The sequence below is a fragment of the Delphinapterus leucas genome, chromosome 20 (assembly GCF_059928025.1).
Source record: "Delphinapterus leucas isolate spDelLeu-1000000601 "Yukka" chromosome 20, BTC_Dleu_Yukka2, whole genome shotgun sequence".
In the NCBI taxonomy this organism is placed as follows: domain Eukaryota; kingdom Metazoa; phylum Chordata; class Mammalia; order Artiodactyla; family Monodontidae; genus Delphinapterus; species Delphinapterus leucas.
The window spans coordinates 47,319,894-47,341,929 of NC_143148.1; the positions used below are offsets into that span (position 1 = coordinate 47,319,894).

General features: G+C 44.8%; 1 protein-coding gene across 5 annotated transcripts in view; it reads left to right on the forward strand.

Annotated features, from left to right (window-relative positions):
- The first annotated feature begins 6,608 nt into the window (after nt 1-6,608).
- The window catches only part of LOC149744695 (protein VAC14 homolog), a 77,973-nt gene continuing 62,545 nt past the window's right edge, over nt 6,609-22,036 (forward strand). For all 5 annotated transcript variants that reach the window (XM_089902449.1, XM_089902447.1, XM_089902452.1 and 2 more), the window contains exon 1: nt 6,609-6,987. The gene's annotated coding sequence lies outside the window, so the exon portion shown is untranslated. The remainder of the gene's footprint in view (nt 6,988-22,036) is intronic.

Below are 22,036 nucleotides of genomic sequence, written 5' to 3' on the forward strand. Positions count from 1 at the left end.
CAGGCGGACTCTCAACCACTGTGCCATCAGGGAAGCCCACCGCAGTTTCTTTTTAAAACCCATGGCTTTTTAAAGCCATGACTCTACTTTGACATGGTATCTTATTCTGCTTTCACATAAAAGTCAAATAAGTCACTACTTTCAAAGCAATGAGCAGATACATTAGGGCAGTTATTGCAGGGACAGAGGTCGGGATGCTCCCTCCGTCTCTGAATCCCATATCTGTTTCCCACAGAAAGTTCTCGCTGAAGGTCAGGTCCTGGAGGGATGCTAATAGACACCCCAGTTCCCCACCCCCAGCCCTGTGCACAGCACTCAGCCTATGGAGCAGTGATTCTCCACCTAATTCTGGTCCAGACCCCACCTCCCCAAATACTGATTTAATCTGTCTGGGGAGGGACATGGCATCATTTCTTTTCAGCTTGTGTGGCAGTGTTGAGAACCAGTGCTACAGATCAAAACCCACCTGGCCATTAATGGTGCAACCAGTCAGGAATCTACTTCTAGAGAGAGGACCACGTCCCAGTGTCATATATTTCAAACTGCAGCCATTTTGTGTGCGCATAAAGGGTGACGTTCTAAGTTGGTGCCTTTGTTCAGAAGGAAAGCACCGTGGAAACCCCACCTCCAAGGAGAAGCGGGCATGTGCAGACTCTCCCCCAGGGCCTGCAGTGGTATTAGTAGAGCCACTTACCTGTTGGCACCGCCTGTTGAAATGAAGGTGGTTAAAGGCTGGCCCTGGAGTGGACTTGCTTCTGCACAAATGCACACACTCAGCTATGCCTGAGGGTCCCCGGCGTCCACCTCCTGCCCTCTCCTCATCCGCTTCAGCCTACCTGCAAGAGAAGATGGAGGCATAAAAGAAGATGGCCATTTGGGAATGGATGCTCCAAAGAGGTGGCGCTCAAAAATGATCCCTGGACCTGCAGCCTCAGCATTGCCTGGGAATTTATTAAAAATGCAAATTCTCAGGGCCCACCCCAGACCTATTGAGTCAGAAACTCCAGGGTTATGGCCCAGAAACCTGTGTTTTAACAAGACCTTATAGCTACTAGAGGTGTTTTTTCTGCTTTTTTTTTTTTTTCTGATGCATATGTCCTTTTTTTTTTTAACACCTTTATTGGAGTATAATTGCTTTACAATGGTGTGTGTTTAATGGACGGATTCTTCCATCTCTTTGTACCTCCCGCCGCCCCTCAGCCCATTACACTTGACACACAGCTAGCACCAAATGAAGCCTGTCCTAAAGCATCTGCAGACGCACACTTAATAGTTCATTTTTGTAGCCACTAAAGACCCTGCTGATAGGAATAAAGACAAAAGAACAAGACTACAGATACGCCCAGTGATTAAATGAGCAAACAACGCACTAAGCAGCAAACTGAGAAGGCACAGAGCCCAACGAGCTAGTCTCCTAACTGGCAAATACACGGAGTCTGAAGAAACCGCTGGTTCTCAAGTTTAGTATCTATCAGAATCGCCCCAAGGACTTGCTAAACCACGGACTGCTGGGCCACCCTCAGAGAGCCTGATTTAGTAAGTTTGGGCAGGCCCGAGAATTCGCATTTCTGCCAAGTCCTGGGCAATGTTTGCTGCTGATCTGAAGCCACTGCCTCCTCACATCAGCATCACATGGGAACTTGCTAGGAATTCAGGCTCTCAGGCCCGGCCCCAGACCTACTGAGTCAGAATCTGCATTTTTTGTTGTTGTTTGTTTGTTTTTTGGGTTTTTTTTTTGCGGTACGCGGGCCTCTCACTGTTGTGGCCTCTCCCGTTGTGGAGCACAGGCTCCGGACGCTCAGGCTCAGCGGCCATGGCTCACGGGCCCAGCCGCTCTGTGGCATGTGGGATCTTCCCAGACCGGGGCACGAACCCGTGTCCCCTGCATCGGCAGGAGGACTCTCAACCACTGCGCCACCAGGGAAACCCCAGAATCTGCATTTTAATGACATCTCCAGGGGGTTTGTGTGCACACTGCAGTGCAGAGCACTGCTTTAAAGGCACCAGCAGAACTTGAGACTTTGCTGAATCCACAGCCCTAACGCTCTTCATTAGAGCCCTGGAGAGGATCTCACCAACTCTGCTTTCAGACGAAGTGAATGAAATGGTTGCCCGCCCCGCAAAGTCCCTCCTCCCACCCACTCCCCAGAGGCAGAGCTGGGGGGAGGGGAGCAATTGGCCCACCACCTCCTTCTTCTAAACGGGTGCCTTTCCAACACTTCTAAACCTAGTATGATAAACAATCGTTAAGACTGCAGGAAAGACGGAGGAAGCCGTGTAGAAGTTGGCTAAAGCACCCACGGTCACAGTCGGAGCGTGATGAGACTCAAGATTCCTCTAACTGGGACTTCACTGGTGGCGCAGTGGTTAGGAATACGCCTGCCAATGCAGGGGACACGGGTTCGAGCCCTGGTCCGGGAAGATCCCACGTGCCACAGAGCAACTAAGCCTGTGCACCACAACTACTGAGCCTGCGCTCTAGAGCCTGCAGGCCGCAACTGCTGAGCCCGCGAGCCACAACTACTGAAGCCCGCTCACCTAGAAGTCTGTGCTCCACAATAAGAGAAGCCACCGCAATGAGAAGCCCACACACCGCAACGAAGAGTAGCCCCCGCTCACCGCAACTAAAGAAAGCCCGCGCGCAGCAACGAAGACCCCACGCAGCCAAAAATTAATTAATTAATTAAAAAAAAAAAAGATTCCTCTAACTGTGAAGGTCAGGACTCAGATATGTTCCCTTGGGGCTGCAGGGCTCCAGCCACCACCCCAGACACTGGCTGCTACAGACACTGGCTGCTACAGAAACTGGCCACTTCCCAGTGTCACCACCTGCAAAATGGTGCCTTTAGGTGGCCAGGGACAGCTCCCCTCCTTCAGCCCCGCTCCAGCTCCCCCCAAGCCACTGAGTCTAGAGCCCAAGCCTCAGTCAGGCCTGGAGTGAGGAGGCAGACCGGCCTCCCTGGGACCAAGCAACCAGCTCAGACCCTGCCCCAGCATGAACCCCCTTCTCGGATGACTTGAGATGGGGTACATCGCTTTCCTATAGGTGGTTCTTATGTTTTCTTGGCCTCAAAAAAGGCAATGACAAAATCGTTTCATACTGGCAAGTTTGGAATGTCACTCAGCAGAGAGCTGAAGGGGAGGCTTAGTGAAAACAAGCATTCTGACGAAAGCTAATGGAAGTTACATTTGAAAGAACGCATGCTCAGCAAAGGAAACCAGGAGGCATCTCACTGGGGGGTGTTCAGAAAATATCAGGGCCCAGGTGGCACAATTCCAGAGACCATTGTGCACGGAAAACAACGTGAATGAGGCCCCCTGACACTGTTCGACACAGAGGCCCTGGTGAGTGTGGCATCCTAAGTCTAACCACTTCTTTGGGCGAGTCCTGCCTCAGGTCAGAGGTGATTATACTGTGACGTCATGAGGGCCTGCTGGATCTGAAGAAATCCCAAGTTTGGGATCTCCCAAACCTCTCATACTGTGCCTCAACATGTTGCCCTGACACTCCAGCAAAATCACACTGCTGTTGGAGAAACTGCTTTGTGCAATTCAAGATTCGGGTTCAGTTTCTTACAGTATCACCAGCACCCTCTTGCAACAATGCCCATAAGTTATGTAACACCAACCAGGCCTCATCACACATATGTGCAGATGAGTTATAACTGTGAAATGATGGCCACTGTGCAACCAGACATACTAATTATCCACTAGTCTGGAAGAGTCTGAGCACGGCAGGCCTGGCCACCAGGGACAGAGGAGAAGTGAGCACATAGAGAAGGCAATGGTGGCCCTTGGGCTTTAGTCTCAGTACCAACGCCAGTCCAATTATGCATAAATAACCTTAACTAGCTGACATTTTCCAAGATGTCAGAAAAAAAAAATAACTTATTTTCAGGAACTTCTGAGCTAAAGGTAGGACAAAGCATTGGTTTCAGCCTTGAATGAAAAACTGGTTTCTTAGCAACCTAGGCCAGAATGTGACTTCAGAACAAAAGAGTTCCTTGTGGTAAAAAAACATTTCCTTACTGTTTCAATTGTTAAAAAATTGTATCACATTATGACCCATGGGAAATTCAGTTCACCTTTAAGGAAAAGCCAAACCAAACAGCAAAAGAAACAGATGAAATATTATATTAGATATGGATCTAGTGGAAATGAATACACACTAAAGAAATAGATCCAAATCATTCCCATTGATTTTTTTTTGCATTGTTTTACCTCAACCATCATCAAAATTCTAAAGGCATAAACTTTGCAAGACATTTAGAAATGTCCTTCTCGGTGCTACTTGGTATCAAGGTAAGGGGAGGAACCTATTAAGCAATACATTTTCTTCTGGAGATGAATCTGTATCGGGGGCAGTTTTCAGGTTGTTGGTGCACCCACCTTCATTTGTCAGATTGTGCTGGCAAGGGTTTTAAAAGCTGTGAAAACCCCACCAGTAAAGGAAAGCACATTTTTCACAGATTTTTCTAGACACAATTACTCCATGACTTGCTGAGTTGGGGGATAGCTCCTGTATTTGTTTTCTATGGCCGCATAACAGATTGTCACAAATCTAGCAGCTTAAAACAACACAAATGTCTTATCTCAGTTGCCGTGGGTCAGGGGTCCAAAAGGTACTAAATTGGGTTCTTGGTTCAGGCTCCCACAGGCTGAAATCAACATGCCAGCCAGCCACGTCCTCATCGGGAGGCTGAACTGGGGAAAGATTATCTTCCGAACTCCCTCAGTGTGTTGACAACATTCATTCCCTGGCAGCCATTTCACTGACGTATCATTTTCTTGGCAACTGACAACAGGGGACCAATTTTAGCAACGAAAGACCACTCTCAGGTCCTTAGCAAGTGATCCATCATAGACAGTTCACTGTTGTTATTATCGACTCCTCAGGGCCAGCAGAAGAATATCTCTCCCATTTAAAATCTCTCCTAACTTCTTTTAAGGCCTCTGCTGATTGGGTCAGGCCCACCCAGGATAATCTCCCTTTTTAGTAACTCAAAGTCAACTGATTAGGGACATTAATTAGATCTGCAAAATATCTTCTGCTATATGACATGACAATTGTTAGAATGACAGCCCATCAAATTACAAGACTTAATCACAGTTGAAGGGAGGGGATTGCCCAGGGGGTATAGCAAAAAGGGTGGGAATCTTAGGGACCATCTTCAAATTCTAGGTACCATAGCCCCTCACTTGTGTCCCATAGATTCTGATCTGTTGATTGAGGATAACACTCCATTTTCAAGACTGTTGTAAGCTTTACAGGACTGCTTTTCACTCATTAGAAAAAAGTACGACCAGTGTTATTTCATATTGTTAAAAAAAAGAAACAGGCCCCAAATTGATTCACTTGTGCTAAACTCACGTCAGCAAACCAAGACTTAATATCTAACCTACTTGTAGTTTCAGCTTCTCCCAGCAATATGACCTTTAACTAGTTAATCTGGAATTACCTGATCAGCTCTGGTGAAGTAATCTGCATGATAAACACCCCCCTTCCCCAAAGGAAGGTGACATGCCTGAAACAATCTATAAAAGCCTTCCATTCTGTTGAGCTCCTTGAAGCTCCTGTCTGCTAGATGGGATGCTGCCAGAGTCATGAATTGTTGAATAAAGCCAATTAGATCCTCAAATTTACTCAGCTGAATTTTGTTTTTAACAGTATTAATCCTCATTGGGTTCCACTGTGGTATTATAGCCTTGTCCTAAGTCCCTGTTCACTATGGAAGCTTGCGATAAGGAACTCTGATGCATCTCCCTGTTGCTGTATCTTTAACACACTGCATCCATAAAGTGCTTTTTATCACACAGCTTCAACTTCTGTTCCACCACTTAGTGTGAAAGTTCAAAGCACTTGGAGGGGCTGCTTTATAGTGGATCCACCTGGAGACCTGCAATCAACACATTTGGGGCTTCTGCTGTCTGTAACCCAGCCCTGCAAGGTATCAGAGCATGATAAACACATCCTGAGTCCCAAATGGTGGGGTGACAGCCACTGTTGGTACCTGAGATTTTAGGTGGTGGGCAGATAGTTCTGTTTTTAATTGCAATTTATATGTTTTAGAAAAATATGTCACTACTCAAACCCATGATTTTAAGGCATAAGCAAGGCTAAAGAATGAATTTAAGATTTTTTAAAAGTGAGTTGATTAGAAAGTACTTTTAAAATAACAGTACAAGTGGCTAGGACATAGCGAAAATCAAGATGGTGTTACTCCAATGCGGGAAACTTTGGCATATGAGATATTGACTGGTGACTAAGTAGTGAATGAACTAGCAGATTCAGTAAGTATAGAATAAATTATCCTAAGCGAGTCAGGCTTCGTTCTCACGAACATCTACAGAAGCCCACCAAGTGCCAAGCCTACCACGTGCGGGCAGTTGACTACATGTAATACAGGCCCAATTAAGCAGGTCTCAAACCAGACTCAGACTGTTGGGGTCGAAAGCTGGAGTGTGAGGGTAGAAGGTGAAGCGTTGTGGGGCGTGGCCAAACACCCTGCAGGTGCGTGCGGGAGCGTGGCTGGAGAGGGGCGGGTCCTAGCGGCGGAAGGCGGAAGCTGCTGCAGAGTCACCTGATTCAAGTAACATGGCTGTTACCCTTTAAGAACTGCGGTGCGGGTTCCAAGTGGGACTCCTGACCGCTTGGGCGGTCGACGGCAGGTGTGCGGAGACTGGGAGCTGGCCCCGGTTCCGAGGCGGCGCGCGGCGGCGGCGGCGGCGGCGGCGGAGCGAGACAGGCAGCCCGGGGCGGCGTGGTCCGTGAGCCGGCGCCGGAGGCAGCGCGGAGCCGCAGACTCCCCTAGCCCCGGCGCGGTCCGGGCTGCCGCGGGCTGAGGAGTCGCGGGGCTCCGGGGAACGCCCCGAGCTGCCACCATGAACCCCGGCTGAAGGATTTCGCGCCGCTCACGCCCAACACCATGCGCGCCCTGAATGACAAGCTCCACGAAAGCTGAAGGTGGCAGCGCTGGAGATAGACAGGTAAGAGCCGCGGGCACCCGGGATAGGCGTGGAGAGCGGAGCCGGGACTCCTTCCTGGTTCTGCAGGGGTCCCGCTCCTCCGGGCAGCTCCTCACGCCTTTGCAGCCAGTGTTGGTACTCCAGGTTTCAGGCCCTTAGGGCCGTGCTTAAGAGCAGGAGATTGGCAGTCCCAGCTTTGCTTCTGACTCTGTGACGTGGGCCAAGTTCTTTAACCTACTGATACCCCAAAGGGCTGCCGTGAGAATGAAGCGACGTAATGTATGTGTGCTGCTTAGGGCTGCGGTGAGAATGAAGCGCCGTAACGTATATCTGGTGCTTAACACAGTGCCTGGCACATGGTGCGTCCTCAGTGTGGTCTCCATCAAAACGAGCAAATCAGAGACTGGCCTCTGATGCGAGGGAGATGGGAAGCGTGAGAATTTGCTAAGGATGTTGACCTGCCTCATTTCTTACCCAGCTTCTGAGAAGTGAAAGGGATAGTTAGTTGACCAAGTGGAGAAATAAGCGAAAACCTCAAGGCTCAGAAGGGCTGTTTATCTCTGTCATATCACGCTTCCCTGAAAGTGAAAGAAGGAATTATTCTTGTTTCTGCACTCTTACTACACGTACAGCAGTACCCTCTTATCTGTGGGGGATATGTCCCCAGACACCCAGTGGATGCCTGAAACCTTGGATGATACCAAGCTCTATATATACTATGTTTTTCCCCATACATACGTATGTATGGTAAAGTTTAAGCACAGTAAGAGAATATCCTAATGACCGGCATCACCAGCATTGCACTTTAGAGCCATTATTAAGTAAAATAAGGGCTATTTGAACATAAGCATTGCGATACCGACAGTCGATCTGATAACCCAGAAGCTACTAAGTATGTGGGTATCATATACAGCATAGATATGCTGGAGGAAGGGTGACTAATGTTCTGGTGGGATAGCACAGTATTTCATCTCACCACTCTGAACCGCATACAGTTTAAAACTTAGAAATTGTTTATTTCTGGAATTTTCCTTTTAATATTTTCTGACCTGCTGTTGACCATTGGTAACTGAAACTGGATAACGGGGTTCCATTGTATTTGTAACCATGATCTGACATTTTCCTTTTTTTTTTTTAATTATAAAACAAGGTATTTAACTGTGAACATTAAGGTTTTTCTGCTGTTATTTTACATTTGTATTTTTTTTTCCAGCCAAATCATTGTGATAAAGTCTGGTGGGTGGGTCATTTCAGAGGAGTGGAAAAGAGCAGGCTGTGAAACTGAAAGAATGCCAGTCTGGGCGTCAGGAAATACGGACTGTAGTCCTGCCCTGTCCAGTAGGGTAGCCACTGGCCATGCTTGGCTGTTTACATTTAAATTATTAAAGACAAAATAAAAAATTTAAATCGAGTTCTTCAGTCACACTACCCATATCTGACATATTCAGTAGCCACATGTGGCTGTCAGATACCATAATGGACAGTGTAGAGTTTAGAACATTTCCGGCACTACCGAATGCTCTCTTGGACCCCTCTAATCTAGTCTGTGGTGTGACATTCTTTGACCTCCAGCAAATTCCTTAACTCAGGGTTTCTTAATCTCAGCAATGTTGACATTTTGGGACAGATAATTCTTGGTTGTGGTGGGCTGTCCTGTGCATTATAGGATTTTTAGCAGCATCCCAGGTCTCTGTCCACTAGACACCAGTAGCTTTCCATCAGTTGTACAACCAAAAATCTCTCCAGAAACACTGCCTAATGTCCCATGGGGATGGACAGTCACCCCGGTTGAGAACCACTGCCTTAACTGCTTTGGGTTTTAGTTTCCTCCTCGGCTAAATGGTTTGGATTTTGCTAAGAGGACCCTCACATTCAGCTCTAACATCCAGTATGTCCAGAACCACCTAGCTGCTTCTCTCATCAAGCACCACTTTCTTGAATGCTCTCTTTTCCCACCACTAGTGGTGGTTACCCTGACTCTCACCAGTGCCAGCAAGTCGTAATGATAAGTATTGCTATAATGAGTAGGAGACCCAGAGCTGATGTATAGGCTTGGCTCCATATCCGTGGTTTTACCAGCTGATGCTACAGTGACACCTGTTTTGTCCATCACCCACTCTGTTTCTCAGGAATGTTCAGTTTTATCATAGCTTGAGTCATCGGTTGAGTCCTTGAATAGAGGTGTTCATCTCAGCATTATTGTTGCCTCCAACACATCTTGCGTAAGTGCTCTCACTCTGCAGGCTGTTCTGGAAGGGCTTTGTCTTTAATGGGGTTCATTTTGTGTGTGTTTTTTTTTTTTTAAAGCATGGATCATTTTGTTTTTAATTTTATTTATTTATGGCTGTGTTGGGTCTTCGTTTCTGTGCGAGGGCTTTCTCTAATTGCGGCAAGCGGGGGCCACTCTTCATCGCTGTGCGCGGGCCTCTGACTATCACGGCCTCCCTTGTTGCAGAGCACAGGCTTAAGACACGCAGGCTCAGTAATTGTGGCTCACGGGCCTAGTTGCTCCACGGCATGTGGGATCTTCCCAGACCAGGGCTCGAACCCGTGTCCCCTGCATATTAGCAGGCAGATTCTTAACCACTGCGCCACCAGGGAAGCCCCATTTTGTGTTTGACATTGCCCTTGGCTTGTGGAATCAGGGAAACCCCTTAGGGCCTTCACTGGACTATAAACTCCTTAAGAGCAGAGACCCTGTTTTATTTATCCTCAGCATTTAGCACAGTGCCTGGCAGCATTTGACGGTTGGCATCTAAATGAATGAATGTTCATACATTTTTGGCAGGGAAATAACATTGCAGTCTAAGGACCTCGCTACTCAAAAGTGTAGCCCGCAGACCAGCAGCATCAGGATCCCCTGGGGACTTGCTAGGAACAGATTCTCCAGCCTCACCCCAAACCTATGGATCAGAATCTGCATATTTAACATGATCCCTGGTGCACATTAGAGTTGGAGGAGCACTGGCCTAGAAGACTCTACACTCAGTTTGGAGCCTTCTTCAGACATGTTTGGGATGAGGAGTGTCCTGTTTGATATCAGGGACAGAGGGACTTGTGCTTCACCTGGGAGCTTTCTAGTGTCTCTGCTTATAAGGACACTGATCCTATTGGATCAGGGCCACACGTATATGACCTCACTTAACCTTAATTACTTCCCTATAGGCCCTCTCTCCAAATACTGCCACCAGGGTTGTATGAATTAGGGGGCAGGGTGGAACAATTCAGTCCATACCATTGATCATTTTAAAAAGTGATCACGTGTAAAACGCTGTCTGCCTTATTTGCGGGGAGGAGGATTTGGCCCTTGTACATCCCTCATCTCATTTATTTTGTGCAGCTGCCCTATGAGCTAGGTAGTGTTACCCCATTTCACAGATGAGGAAACAGAGGCTCCTTGAGGGTAAGAAATCATCCCAAGCTTTCACAGCTAGAACCTGGATCTAAAAACTCAGGTTCTTCTGTCTCAAAAGGCTTCCCCACTACATGAATTGTTTTCCCTTCCGAAAGCAGAACATATACTTAATAAGTTTCATACTTGAACACCCCCATGGTAGTTTTAACTGCCACTTTCTGTTTTCTGGAAACCATCTGTCTGCTCGAGTGGCAGAACCAGTACTGCATGGGGTGCTGGAGTGAGGGATTAAAACTCCTAATAAGAGGAGGGTGTTTTATCTTGATGACAGGCCTCTCAGACACTAAAAACGCAGAGACGGATGCTTGGCTCGACTGAAGGACCCCAGACTCTAGACTCTGAAGACGGGGTTGTGTTAAGTGACCAGGATCTGATGGCTAAATGTGTGAGCCTGTTGTGCACAGTCCTGGAGAGCCTTTACCCCACAGCCTGGCTCCAACACGCCCACACAGCTTTCTCAAGGATAAGGCCCTGAGGCTAAGATTTTAGAATGGCTGTGGCAGGTTTTGCGGGGGGCCCTGGGTGTCAGGGGTTATAGTTACCCTGATGAGTCCCGAGGACAGGGATGGTGAGACCCCAGGCCCTGCTCTCCGGGAGAGTCTAGCGTGGGGGAGAAACGCCAGCAGGCGTTCTGATAAGTGTGGTGGGTGCTCCCTCGCTGCGGTGACAGGGCCCTCACTGCAGGCTGGGAGAGATGATGCCCTTCGTGGTGACCAGGGATGGGCTCACTGGCAAGTCTCTGGTGTTCCTGAACTTTGAGTTCCTAAAGCCAGCAAATGGAGGTGTCCAGGCCCCGTGCCCTGAGAACACCGAAGCCCAAGGAGGGGCTCCAGGATCAGAGCTCCTGAGGGATGAGTCCCTGCCTGCTGGGGAAGGCAGGGTGGGGAGGGTGGCGTGGGGAGCCGGGATCCCTGGGGCTCTGTGATCAGATCAGGGTTGAACTGCTGAGTTTGACCTGGCCTTTTGGAGCCTGCCACCTCTGTAGGGAGACACTGTTTATTACCAAGTGATTTCAGGCAGATTTTGGAGTGTGGGTCAGAATTCCACCCGGCAGATTGCCTCATTCAGGGGTCACAGACTGGCACAGAGGGGCTGTGTCCTGCCGGCAGACCTGTTTGGTTTGGCCTGGATCCCAGGGTGTTTTTTTTAATAATATTTTTTTTCCTCCCTCTCTTGTGGAAGGGTTGGCATGTTTTCATTGTTTGTGGTAAGCGTGATTTTGCTATTGTCTTTTTTTGTTTGTTTTATTTTGGGGGTGGGGGTGTTGCTTTTTTTAAAAATTTATTTTATTGAAGTGTAGTTGATTTACAGTGTTGTGTTCATTTCTGCTGTGCAGCAAAGTGATTCAGTTGCACAAAAATATACATTCTTTTTTTAATATTCTTTTAAAAATATTTTTTAAATATTCTTTTTTAAAATATCCTATGGTTTATCATAGGACACTGAATATAGTCCTCTGCACTATACAGTTGGATCTTGTTGTTTATCCATTTCGTAAATAATAGTTTACATCTGCTAATTCCAACCTTCCACTCCATCCCTCTCCCACCCCTCCCCCCCTCGGCAACCACAAGTCTGTTCTCTGTGTCCCTGAGTCTCTTTCCGTTTCATAGATAGGTTCATTGTGTCATATTTTAGATTCCACATAAAAGTGATCTCATATGGTATTTGTCTTTCTCTTTCTGACTTCACTTAGTATGATAATCTCTAGTCGCATCCATGTTGCTGCAAATGGCATTATTTCGTTCTTTTTTATGGCTGAGTATTATTCCATGGTATATATGTACCACATCTTCTTTATCCATTCATCTGTGGATGGACATTTAGGTTGTTTCCATGTCTTGGCTATTGTGAATAGTGCTCCTATGAACATATGGGTGCAGATTAGAATTTTGTTTGGATATATGCCAGGGAATGGGATTGCTGGATCATATGGTAGTTCTATTTTCAGTTTTCTGAGAACCTCCATACTGTTTTTCCACAGTGGCTGCACCAACTTACATTCCCACCAACAGTGCAGAAGGGTTACCTTATTTCCACACCCTCTCCAGAATTTGTTATTTGTCGTTTTTAATCATGGCCATTCTTTTTTTTTTTTTTAACATCTTTATTGGGGTATAATTGCTTTACAATGGTGTGTTAGTTTCTGCTTTATAACAAAGTGAATCAGTTATACATATACATATGTTCCCATATCTCTTCCCTCTTGCATCTCCCTCCCTCCCACCCCTCCAGGCGGTCACAAAGCACGGAGCTGATCTCCCTGTGCTATGTGGCTGCTTCCCACTAGCTATCTACCTTACGTTTGGTAGTGTATATAATATGTCCATGCCTCTCTCGCGCTTTGTCACAGCTCACCCTTCCCCCTCCCCATATCCTCCAGTCCGTTCTCCAGTAGGTCTGTGTCTTTATTCCTGTCTTACCCCTAGGTTCTTATGACATTTTTTTTCTTAAATTCCATATATATGTGTTAGCATACAGTATTTGTCTTTCTCTTTCTGACTTACTTCACTCTGTATGACAGACTCTAGGTCTATCCACCTCATTACAAATAGCTCAATTTCATTTCGTTTTATGGCTGAGTAATATTCCATTGTATATATGTGCCACATCTTCTTTATCCATTCATCCGATGATGGGCACTTAGGTTGTTTCCATCTCTGGGCTATTGTAAATAGAGCTGCAATGAACATTTTGGTACATGACTCTTTTTGAATTATGGTTTTCTCAGGGTATATGCCCAGTAGTGGGATTGCTGGGTCATATGGTAGTTCTATTTGTAATTTTTTAAGGAACCTCCATACTGTTCTCCATAGTGGCTGAACCAATTCACATTCCCACCAGCAGTGCAGGAGTGTTCCCTTTTCTCCACACCCTCTCCAGCATTTATTGTTTCTAGATTTTTTGATAATGGCCATTCTGACTGGTGTGAGATGATATCTCATTGTAGTTTTGATTTGCATTTCTCTAATGATTAATGATGTTGAGCACTCTTTCATGTGTTTGTTGGCAGTCTGTATATCTTCTTTGGAGAAATGTCTATTTAGGTCTTCTGCCCATTTTTGGATTGGGTTGTTTTTTTGTTATTGAGCTGCATGAGCTGCTTGTAAATTTTGGAAATTAATCCTTTGTCAGTTGCTTCATTTGCAAATATTTTCTCCCATTCTGAGGGTTGTCTTTTGGTCTTGTTTATGGTTTTCTTTGCTGTGCAAAAGCTTTGAAGTTTCATTAGGTTCCATTTGTTTATTTTTGTTTTTATTTCCATTTCTCTAGGAGGTGGGTCAAAAAGGATCTTGCTGTGATTTATGTCATAGAGTGTTCTGCCTATGTTTTCCTCTAAGAGTTTTATAGTGTCTGGCCTTACATTTAGGTCTTTAATCCATTTTGAGCTTATTTTTGTGTATGGTGTTAGGGAGTGATCTAATCTCATACTTTTATATGTACCTGTCCAGTTTTCCCAGCACCACTTATTGAAGAGGCTGTCCTTTCTCCACTGTACATTCCTGCCTCCTTTATCAAAGATAAGGTGACCATATGTGCGTGGGTTTATCTCTGGGCTTTCTATCCTGTTCCATTGATCTATCTTTCTGTTTTTGTGCCAGTACCATACTGTCTTGATTACTGTAGCTTTGTAGTATAGTCTGAAGTCAGGGAGCCTGATTCCTCCAGCTCCGTTTTTCGTTCTCAAGATTGCTTTGGCTATTCGGGGTCTTTTGTGTTTCCATACAAATTGTGAAATTTTTTGTTCTAGTTCTGTGAAAAATGCCAGTGGCAGTTTGATAGGGATTGCATTGAATCTGTAGATTGCTTTGGGTAGTATAGTCATTTTCACAATGTTGATTCTTCCAATCCAAGAACATGGTATAATCTCTCCATCTATTTGTATCTTCTTTAATTTCTTTCATCAGTGTCTTATAATTTTCTGCATACAGGTCTTTTGTCTCCTTAGGTTGGTTTATTCCTAGATATTTTATTCTTTTTGTTGCAGTGGTAAATGGGAGTGTTTTCTTGATTTCACGTTCAGATTTTTCATCATTAGTGTATAGGAATGCAAGAGATTTCTCTGCATTAATTTTGTATCCTGCAACTTTACCAAATTCATTGATTAGCTCTAGTAGTTTTCTGGTAGCATCTTTAGGATTCTCTATGTATAGTATCATGTCATCTGCAAACAGTGACAGCTTTACTTCTTCTTTTCCGATTTGGATTCCTTTTATTTCCTTTTCTTCTCTGATTGCTGTGGCTAAAACTTCCAAAACTATGTTGAATAAGAGTGGTGAGAGTGGGCAACCTTGTCTTGTTCCTGATCTTAGTGGAAATGCTTTCAGTTTTTCACCATTGAGGATGATGTTGGCTGTGGGTTTGTCATATATGGCCTTTATCATGTTGAGGAAAGTTCCCTCTATGCCTACTTTCTGCAGGGTTTTTATCATAAATGGGTATTGAATTTTGTCAAAAGCTTTCTCTGCATCTATTGAGATGATCATATGGTTTTTCTCCTTCAATTTGTTAATATGGTTTATCACATTGATTGATTTGCATATATTGAAGAATCCTTGCATTCCTGGAATAAACCCCACTTGATCATGGTGTATGATCCTTTTAATGTGCTGTTGGATTCTGTTTGCTAGTATTTTGCTGAGGATTTTTGCATCTGTGTTCATCAGTGATATTGGCCTATAGTTTTCTTTCTTTGTGACATCCTTGTCTGGTTTTGGTATCAAGGTGATGGTGGCCTCGTAGAATGAATTTGGGAGTGTTCCTCCCTCTGCTATATTTTGGAAGAGTTTGAGAAGGATAGGTGTTAGCTCTTCTCTAAATGTTTGATAGAATTCGCCTGTGAAGCCGTCTGGTCCTGGGCTTTTGTTTGTTGGAAGATTTTTAATCACATTTTCTATTTCAGTGCTTGTGATTTGTCTGTTCATATTTTCTATTTCTTCCTGATTCAGTCTTTGGCAGGTTGTGCATTTCTAAGATTTTGTCCATTTCTTCCAGGTTGTCCATTTTATTGGCATAGAGTTGCTTGTAGTAGTCTTTCATGATCTTTTGTATTTCTGCAGTGTCAGTTGTTACTTCTCCTTTTTCATTTCTAAATCTATTGATTTGAGTCTTTTCCCTTTTTTTCTTGATGAGTCTGGCTAATGGTTTATCTATTTTGTTTATCTTCTCAAAGAACCAGCTTTTAGTTTTATTGATCTTTGCTATTGTTTCCTTCATTTCTTTTTCATTTATTTCTGATCTGATTTTTATGATTTCTTTCCTTCTGCTAACTTTGGGGTTTTTTTGTTCTTCTTTCTCTAATTGCTTTAGGTGCAAGGTTAGGTTGTTTATTTGATATATTTCCTGTTTCTTAAGGTGGGTTTGTATTGCTATAAACTTCCCTCTTAGAACTGCTTTTGCTGCATCCCATAGGTTTTGGGTCGTCGTGTCTCCATTGTCACTTGTTTCTAGGTATTTTTTTATTTCCTCTTTGATTTCTTCAGTGATCACTTCGTTATTAAGTAGTGTATTGTTTAGCCTCCATGTGTTTGTATTTTTTACAGATCTTTTCCTGTAATTGATATCTAGTCTCATGGCGTTGTGGTCGGAAAAGATACTTGATACAATTAAATTTACCAAGGCTTGATTTGTGACCCAAGATATGATCTGTCCTGGAGAATGTTCCATGAGCACTTGAGAAAAATGTGTATTCTGTTGTTTTTGGATGGAATGTCCTATAAATATCAATTAGGTCCGTCTTGTTTAATGTATCATTTAAAGCTTGTGTTTCCTTATTTATTTTCATTTTGGATGATCTGTCCATTGGTGAAAGTGGGGTGTTAAAGTCCCCTACTATGAATGTGTTACTGTCGATTTCCCCTTTTATGGCTGTTAGTATTTGTCTTATGTATTGAGGTGCTCCTATGTTGGATGCATAAATATTTACAATTGTTATGTCTTCTTCTTGGATCGATCCCTTGATCATTATATAGTGGCCTTCTTTGTTTCTTCTAATAGTCTTTATTTTAAAGTCTACTTTGTCTGATATGAGAATTGCTACTCCAGCTCTCTTTTGGTTTCCATTTGCATGGAATATCTTTTTCCATTCCCTTACTTTCAGTCTGTATGTGTCTCTAGGTCTGAAGTGGGTCTCTTGTAGACAGCATATATATGGGTCTTGTTTTTGTATCCATTCAGCCAATCTGTGTCTTTTGATGGAAGCATTTAATCCATTTACATTTAAGGTAATTATCGATATGTATGTTCCTATTCCCATTTTCTAAATTGTTTTGGGGTTGTTATTGTAGGTCTTCTCCTTCTCTTGTGTTTCTTGCCTAGAGAAGTTCCTTTAGCATTTGTTGTAAAGCTGGTTTAGTGGTGCTGAACTCTCTCAGCTTTTGCTTGTCTGTAAAGGTTTTAATTTCTCCATCAAATCTGAATGAGATCCTTGCTGGGTAGAGTAATCTTGGTTGCAGGTTTTTCTCCTTCATCACTTTCAATATGTCCTGCCACTCTCTTCTGGCTTGCAGAGTTTCTGCTGAGAGATCAGCTGTTAACCTTATGGGGATTCCCTTGTGTGTTATTTGTTGTTTTTCCCTTGCTGCTTTTAATATGCTTTCTTTGTATTTAATTTTTGACAGTTTGATTAATATGTGTCTTGGCGTATTTCTCCTTGGATTTATCCTGTATGGGACTCTCTGTGCTTCCTGGACTTGATTAACTATTTCCTTTCCCATATTAGGGAAGTTTTCAACTATAATCTCTTCAAATATTTTCTCAGTCCCTTTCTTTTTCTCTTCTTCTTCTGGAACCCCTATAATTCGAATGTTCGTTCATTTAATGTTGTCCCAGAGGTCTCTCAGACTGTCCTCAGTTCTTTTCATTCTTTTTTCTTTATTCTGCTCTGCAGTAGTTATTTCCACTATTTTATTTTCCAGGTCACTTATCCGTTCTTCTGCCTCAGTTATTCTGCTATTGATCCCATCTAGAGTATTTTTCATTTCATTTATTGTGTTGTTCATCATTGTTTGTTTCATCTTTAGTTCTTCTAGGTCCTTGTTAAATGTTTCTTGCATTTTGTCTATTCTATTTCCAAGATTTTTGGATCATCTTTACTATCATTATTCTGAATTCTTTTTCAGGTAGACTGCCTATTTCCTCTTCATTTGTTAGGTCTGGTGGGTTTTTATCTTGCTCCTTCATCTGCTGTGTGTTTTTCTGTCTTCTCATTTTGCTTATCTTACTGTGTTTGGGGTCTCCTTTTTGCAGGCTGCAGGTTCATAGTTCCCGTTGTTTTTGGTGTCTGTCCCCAGTGGCTGAGGTTGGTTCAGTGGGTTGTGTAGGCTTCCTGGTGGAGGGGACTAGTGCCTGTGTTCTGGTGGATGAGGCTGGATCTTGTCTCTCTGGTGGGCAGGTCCACGTCTGGTGGTGTGTTTTGGGGTGTCTGTGGACTTACTATGATTTTAGGCAGCGTCTCTGCTAATGGGTGGGGTTGTGTTCCTATTTTGCTAGTTGTTTGGCATAGGGTGTCCCACACTGTAGCTTGCTGGTTGTTGAGTGAAGCTGGGTGCTGGTGTTGAGATGGAGATCTCTGGGAGATTTTTGCCGTTTGATATTATGTGGAGCTGGGAGGTCTCTTGTGGACCAGTGTCCTGAAGTTGGCTCTCCCACCTCACAGGCACAGCACTGACTCCTGGCTGCAGCACCAAGAGCTTTTCATCCACACGGCTCAGAATAAAAGGGAGAAAAAGTAGAGAGAAATAATTAGTAGAAGAAAGAAAGAAAGAAAGAGAAAGAAAGAAAGGAGGGAAGGAAGGAAGGAAGAAGAAAGAAGGAAAGAAAGAAAGGGAGGGAGGGAGGGACGGTGGGAGGAAGGAAGGAAGGAAGGAGGGAAGGAAGGAAGGAAAAAAGAAAGAAAGAAAGAAGATAAAGTAAAATAAAATAAAGTAAAATATAATAAAGTTATTAAATTAAAAAATAAGTATTAAGAAAAAAATTTTTTTTAAAAATGGACGGATAGAACCTTAGGACAAATGGTGGAAGCAAAGCTATACAGACAAAATCTCACACAGAAGCATACACATACACCCTCACAAAAAGAGGAAAAGGGGAAAAAATCATAAATCTTGCTCTCAAAATCCACCTCCTCAATTTGAGATGATTCGTTGTCTAAAGGAGGGAGGGAGGGAAGGGAGGGAGGGAGGGAGGGAGGTTCAGGGAGGAAGGAAGGTAGGAAGGAAGATAAAGTAAAATAAAATAAAGGTATTAAAATTAATTAAGAAAAAATATTAAAAAACGGACGGACAGTACCCTAGAACAAATGGTGGAAGCAAAGCTATACAGACAAAATCTCACACAGAAGCATACACATACACACTCACAAAAAGAGGAAAAGGGGAAAAAATCATAAATCTTGTTCTCAAAGTCCACCTCAATGTGGGATGATTCGTTGTCTATTCAGGTATTCCACAGATGCAGGTACATCAAGTTGATTGTGGAGCTTTCATCTGCTGCTCCTGAGGCTGCTGGGAGAGATTTCCTTTTCTCTTCTTTGTTCTCACCGCTCCCAGGGGCTCCGCTTTGGATTTGGCCCCACCTCTGCGTGTAGGTCGCTGGAGGGCGTCTGTTTTTCGCTCAGACAGGATGGGGTTAAAGGAGCTGCTGATTCGGGGGCTCTGGCTCACTCAGGCTGGGGGGGAGGGAGGGGCACAGAGTGCGGGGCGAGCCTGCTGTGGCAGCAGAGGCCAGCGTGACGTTGCACCAGCGTGAGGCACACTGTGCGTTCTCCCGGAGAAGCTGTTCCTGGATCCCGGGACCCTGGCAGTGGCGGGCTGCACAGGCTCCCCGGAAGAGGGGTGTGGATAGTGACCTGTGCTCACACACAGGCTTCTTGGTGGCGGCAGCAGCAGCCTTAGCGTCTCATGCCCGTCTCTGGGGTCCGCGCTTTAGCCGCAGCTCGTGCCCGTCTCTGGAGCTCCTTTAAGCAGCACTCTCAATCCCCTCTCCTCGCGCACCAGGAAACAAAGAGGGAAGAAAAAGTCTCTTGCCTCTTCGGCAGCTCCAGACCTTTTCCCAGACTCCCTCCCGGCTAGCCGTGGTGCACTAACCCCTTCAGGCTGTGTTCACACAGCCAACCCCAGTCCTCTCCCAGTGCTCCGACCGAAGCCCAAGCCTCAGCTCCCAGCCCCGCCTGCCTCGGCGGGGGACCAGACAAGCCTCTCGGGCTGGTGAGTGCTGGTCGGCACCAATCCTCTGTGCGGGAACCTCCCCGCTTTGCCCTCCGCACCCCTGTTGCTGTGCTCTCCTCCGAGGCTCCGAAGCTCCCCCACTCTGCCACCCGCAGTCTCCGCCCACGAAGGGGCTTCCTAGTGTGTGGAAACCTTTCCTCCTTCACAGCTCCCTCCCACTGGTTCAGGTCCCGTCCCTATTCTATTGTCTCTGTTTTTTCTTTTGCCCTACCCAGGTGCGTGGGGAGTTTCTTGCCTTTTGGGAGGTCTGAGGTCTTCTGCCAGCATTCAGTAGGTGTTCTGTAGGAGTTGTTCCACGTGTAGATGTATTTCTGGTGTATCTGTGGGGAGGAAGGTGATCTCCGCGTCTTACTCTTACGCCATCTTCCCCTCGTCCAATCATGGCCATTCTGACAGTTGTGAGGTGGTACCTCATTGTACTTTTGATTTGAATTTCTCTAATAATTAGCGATTTTGAGCATCTTTTTTAAAAAAATTTATTGGGACTTCCCTGGTGGTGTAGTGGTTAGGAATCCACCTGCCAGTGCAGGGGACACAGGTTCAAGCCCTGTCTGGGAAGATCCCACATGCCGCAGAGCAACTAAGCCCATGCACCACAACTACTAAGCCTGCGCTCTAGAGCCCGTGAGCCACAACTACTGAGCCCGCGTGCCACAACTACTGAAGCCCGTGCGCCTAGAGCCCATGCTCCGCAACAAGAGAAGCCACCACAATGAGAAGCCCGCACACCACAATGAAGTGTAGCCCCTGCTCGCCACAACTAGAGAAAGCCTGTGCATAGCAATGAAGACCCAAACGCAGCCAAAAATACATTTATTAAAAAAAATTTTTATTGGAGTATAGTTGATATACAGTTGTGTTAGTTTCAGGTGTACAGCAAAGTGATTCAGTTATGCATATACATATATTCATTCTTTTTCGGATTCTTTTCTCATATAGCTTATCACAGAATATTGAGTAGAGTTCCCTGTGGTGTACCGTAGGTCCCCATTGGTCATCTATCTTATATGTGCGTGTGTTCATCCCAAGCTCCTGATTTATCCCTCCCCACCATGTTTCCCCTTTGGTAACCATAAGTTTGTTTTTGATATCTATAAGTCTGCTTCTGTTTTGTAAATAAGAACATTTGTATCTTTTTTTAAATTAAATTTCACATATGAATGATATCATGTGAAATTTATCTGTCTGACTTCTTCACTTAGTATAATAATCTCTATCTAGGTCCAGACATGTTGCTGCAAATGGCATTATTTTGTTGTTTTTTATGGCCGAGTAATATTCCATTGTATATATGTACCACATCTTCTTTATCCACCTCTCTGTTGATGGACATTTAGGTTGCTTCCATGCCTTGGCTATTGTGCATAGTGCTGCAGTGTACACGGGGGTGCATGTATCCTTTCAGATTATGGTTTTCTCTGGATATATGCCCAGGAGTGAGATTGCTGGATCATATGGTAGCTCTATTTTAAGTTTTTAAAGGAGTCTCCATACTGTTCTCCATAGTGGTTGTACCAATTTACAGTCCCACCAACAGTGTAGGAGGATTCCCTGTTTCTCCATCTTGTTTACCCTTTCAAATAACCAGCTCTTGGTTTTATTGATTTTTAGAATTTTTTAAAAATTTCTATTTTATTTATTTCCTCTCTGATCTTTATTATTTCCTTCCTTCTGCTGACTTTTTACAGGGTATTTAATTTTTTTTAAATTTATTTATTTAATTAATTTATTTATTGTTGGCTGTGTTGGGTCTTCGTTGCTGTGCGCGGGCTTTCTCTAATTGCGGTAAGCAGGGGCTACTCTTTGTTGCGGTGCGCAGGCTTCTCATTATGGTGGCTTCTCTTATTGCAGAGCACGGGCTCTAGGCACGCAGGCTTCAGTAGTTGTGGCTTATGGGGCCTAGAGCGCAAGCTCAGTAGTTGTGGCTCATGGGCTTAGTTGCTCCGCAGCATGTGGGATCTTCCCGGGCCAGGGGTTGAACCCATGTCCCCTGTACTGGCAGGCAGATTCTTAACCAGGGAAGCCCCTGAAGGGTATTTTAAATTGAGAAATTTCACAGTGAATTTCAGGTTTCTGGCATCTCTTAAGGGAACCCTGGGGCTTTGTGATCAGATCAAGGTTGAACTGCTGAGTTTGACCTAGCTCTTTGGAGCCTACCGCCTCTGTAGGGAGACACTACTTATTACCAACTGGCTTAAGTCAGTTTTTACAGTGTGGGTCAGAATTCCACACAGCTCTGGTCTTTACCAGCAGTGGGACCTCAGCAAATTGCTTCATTCAGGGATCACAGACTGGCATCCAGGGGCTGTGTCCGGCCAACAGACCTGTTTGGTTTGGCCTGGATCCCAGGGTCTTTTAAACTGACAAATTTCATAGTAAAATTTGAGTTTCTGGGTTCTCTTAAGGAATGGGAAGATGTGGCTCTGTG